At 46.1% G+C, this 3,837-nt stretch overlaps 1 long non-coding RNA gene across 1 annotated transcript in view; it reads left to right on the top strand.

Moving 5' to 3' along the window:
- Positions 1-3,606, top strand: part of LOC132764492 (uncharacterized) — a 7,470-nt gene extending 3,864 nt beyond the window's left edge. The window contains exon 2 of the long non-coding RNA XR_010910407.1: positions 2,867-3,606. This is a non-coding gene — a long non-coding RNA (uncharacterized lncRNA). The remainder of the gene's footprint in view (positions 1-2,866) is intronic.
- The last annotated feature ends 231 nt before the right edge of the window (positions 3,607-3,837 follow it).

Genomic DNA, 3,837 nt, shown 5'->3' with positions numbered 1-3,837 from the left:
TGCCCTGTTTTCGCCCTACATTTTTAAATATTTCTGAAAAATATATTTCTTTTATTCTTCAAAAAATTCAAAAAATATTCTAAAAAAATTATTATTGTTTTTTTCATTATTGACTCAGTTTTGGCTACTTTATCTTATTACTTTTTTATTTAATATCTTTAGCTTAATATCTTGTTCTATTGTTCTATTTGATTATTTTTTTTTATTTATTTTATGAAATGATTTTGTTTATAGAGCATTTAGCATTGCGCAATCGCGTCCGCCATTTTAACGAATCGATTCGTTATTACCTTAACGAGTCGACCCCGCATCAATAACGAAGTTTCGGAAGTGATTTGCGCATGCGCGGGGGGTCCGCCATCTTAACGAATCGATTCGTTAATAATAACGAAATTTCGTAAATACCGAACTTTTTAAAGGAAAATTTTGTAATTCTTTTAAATAACGAAACGCAACCCCCCCCCCCCCAAAAAAGAATCGATTTTAGAAACAAATTTTTGCGTTGTTACCCAGGCCTAATTATTAATGTTCCAGACTTAAATAACTTTTAAATTGTTCTCCATAGTATTTGGTAATGTAATTCTATTCTGGTACTAAATCTTTATGTATTTTAACTATGACTCGATTTACATTGCCATATAGTCCAGTTCAATGAAGTTAAACTGTATTCTGAAGCTGCACTATGTGGCAATGTAGATCCAACTTGTGTTGCATTTGTTTTTATTCATAAACCTGTTTCAGCTTTGGAGCAAATGAACTAGTGGATATTAGGCTTGGGTGAGCCAAAACAAAAAAGGTTCAAAACTCGTTTCGGATGTAGGGGGTGCTGGCGATTCGATTTTGAAATTATTTCCGAAATTTTCTTGAAAAAAAGATCGGAAATATCAGGAAATGTGAATCGCTTCGTTTGCTTCGTTAATGGAAGGTGCCCCTCCCTCCCTCCAGAACCATTAAAATATCGCAGTTTCCCTTCCTTCTCTTGCGGCAAGCTGTGATGCAGAGGGACGGGGTGGGCGTGGCTAAGCACAGCTCTTCTTGAAGGCCACGCCCCCAGCAGCCTTCAGGAAGAGCTGTGCTTAGCCACGCCCACCTCGTCCCTCATTGTATCGCCGGTTGTGCAACACCACATCCGAAAATAATTCCGAACAATGGGGAAGTTGTTTCAGTTCGGAATTGCTCCTCCCACTATTCCTGCATGGCTCGAAATTGGATCAAAATGTAATTTAATCCGAATTAATTATGATTTTAGAAACCACTTGGATAAATTCAAATTGTTAATAGACTCACATGGGGTCATTGTTCACCATGTATTCCTTCATATGAGGACTCTTCTTATCAAGGTGCTTAACACATGGTTGATGATTTCCAAATATGATTTCCATCTCTAATAAATGATGGCTTTCGATACCATCGATCATGGTATCCTTCTGGGTCGTCTCTCCGGGATGGGCCTTGGGGGCACGGTTCTGTCGTGGCTCCGGTCCTTCCTGGAGGGTCGAACCCAGATGGTGAAGCTGGGAGACGCCTGCTCGGACCCCTGGCCTTTGACCTGTGGGGTCCCGCAAGGCTCTATTTTGTCGCCCATGCTTTTCAACATCTACATGAAACTGTTGGGAGAGGTCATCCGGAGTTTTGGAGTTGGGTGCCATCTCTACGCAGATGACACACAACTCTACTACTCCTTTCCACCTAACTCCAAGGAGGCTTCTCAGGTGCTAGGCGAGTGCCTGGCCGCTGTGTCGATCTGGATAAGGAAGAACAAGCTGAAGATCAATCCCAACAAGACAGAGGTCCTCCTGGTCGATCGTAAGCCGGATCGGGGTATAGGGTGGTCACCTGTGCTGGACGGGGTTACACTCCCCCTGAAGCCTCAGGTCCGCAGTTTGGGAGTCCTCTTGGATTCTTCGCTTACACTTGAGGCTCAGGTGTCGGCGGTATCCGGGAGGGCCTTTGCGCAACTGAGACTTGTGCGCCAACTGCGACCATACCTCGTGAAGGCTGATCTGGCCGGGGTGGTCCACGCCTTGGTCACCTCTAGAATGGACTACTGCAATGCGCTCTACGTGGGGCTGCCCTTGAAGACGGCTCGGAAACTTCAATTGGTCCAGCGGGCAGCGGCTAGGATGCTAACTGGGGCTCATTATCAAGAGAGGTCTACCCTCTTGTTTAGGGAGCTCCACTGGCTGCCATTTATTTTCCGAGCCCAATTCAAGGTGCAGGTGCTTACCTACAAAGCCCTAAACGGTTTGGGACCACCCTACCTGCGCGACCGCATCTCTATCTACGAACCCACACACTCACTTCGATCATCTGGGGAGGCCCTGCTCGTGATCCCATCCACGTCGCAAGCGCGCTTGGTGGGGACACGGGACAGGGCTTTCTCTGTGGCGGCCCCCCGACTTTGCAACGCCCTTCCAAAAGATCTCCGACAGGCCCCTACCTTAGCAGTTTTCAGAAGGAATTTAAAAACTTGGCTGTTCCGATGTGCCTTCTCAGAATAGGAACCCCCATCCCAAGCCATAGTAGCACTTTAGCACAACTAATGTCGCTGCACACCGCACTTTTATCCTACGTTCCTCCTACCATTTCAGCACTTTTAACCCTGTACCCCATTGCACCTGCCGAGCCAGTTTTAAATAATGTCTTGATGTATTGCCATTGTTGTTGTTTTGCTTAATTGTTTTGATTTGCTTTGTTTATTGTTGTGTTACGTTTTCTATTGTATTGTGTTTTGAGGCTTCGGCCTGTGTAAGCCGCATCGAGTCCTTCGGGAGATGCTAGCGGGGTACAAATAAAGTTAATAATAATAATAATTAATAATAATAATAATAATGATGTTTCTGTACTCCTCATTGTTTCGTTCCAGGACTTCCTGCTCCCATGGCGATGACCAATGGCAACTATCAATGCTGGCCCCAGAATTTTCCACCTCAAGGACCTCAGTTTGGCTCAGGTCCGCAGTGTGGTCCAGGTCCCCAGTATGGTCCAGGTCCCCAGTGTGGTCCAGGTCCCCAGTGTGGCCCAGGTCTCCAGTGTGGTCCAGGTCCCCAGTGTAGCCCAGGTCTCCAGTGTGGCCCAGGTCTCCAGTGTGGCCCAGGTCCCCAGTATGGCATGATGAAGCCCCCACCATCATTCATGAACATGAACCAGCCACCATTCATGAACATGAACCAACCCGCCAACTTCTCGGAGCCCTACAAAATGAATTTTTGCAACATGCAGGGCGGTATGTCATGCATCCCATGTGGCCCGGCCCCTTGTGATAGCAAACTCGTTGAGTCCAGTGATGCCAAGAGCACTGAGAAACACGCATCTTCATGTGACACCTCGGGCCACGAATCTTGCACCATGAAAAATTCATCGCAGCCCACCGATAGGTGTAGCTCCCAACGTCCCCCTTGTCCCTCTATGCCGGGTATGTCCTTATGCTCTCCATCATGTGGTCCAAACATGGGGAGGCCACACGGTTTCCCCAGCTCTTCCCAGTGCTTTCCGCCACGCAATATGTACCAGTACACAACCTCCAAGACCTTCAAGTCGTGCTACGCCAAGTAGAAGTTGGAAACAGAAAAGAACAAGATCTTGAAATAAAATGATTTGGAAGAACCTTGTAGTGTTCGAGTCAACCATACCAATTTGGGTTGCATGAGGGATCGGGCTATTTTGGAACTTTCTCTTTTGATTGGCTTATAAAACAAAATCCCTACAAATTGAAAGCCTGTGAACGAAGGCGAGCCGTCCAGACGTGACCTGTTCCTACTCTGCTAGTTGTCCACTTGTGTCTTCGAAGAGTAGGAAGCTCTTTTGGACCCTTTAATGAAAACTTGCAATGCATTC

The sequence above is a fragment of the Anolis sagrei genome, chromosome 12, assembly GCF_037176765.1.
Source record: "Anolis sagrei isolate rAnoSag1 chromosome 12, rAnoSag1.mat, whole genome shotgun sequence".
Taxonomy (NCBI): Eukaryota; Metazoa; Chordata; class Lepidosauria; order Squamata; family Dactyloidae; genus Anolis; species Anolis sagrei.
Note: the sequence above shows the minus strand (reverse complement) of the source record. Positions and strands in the feature narration are given on the sequence as shown.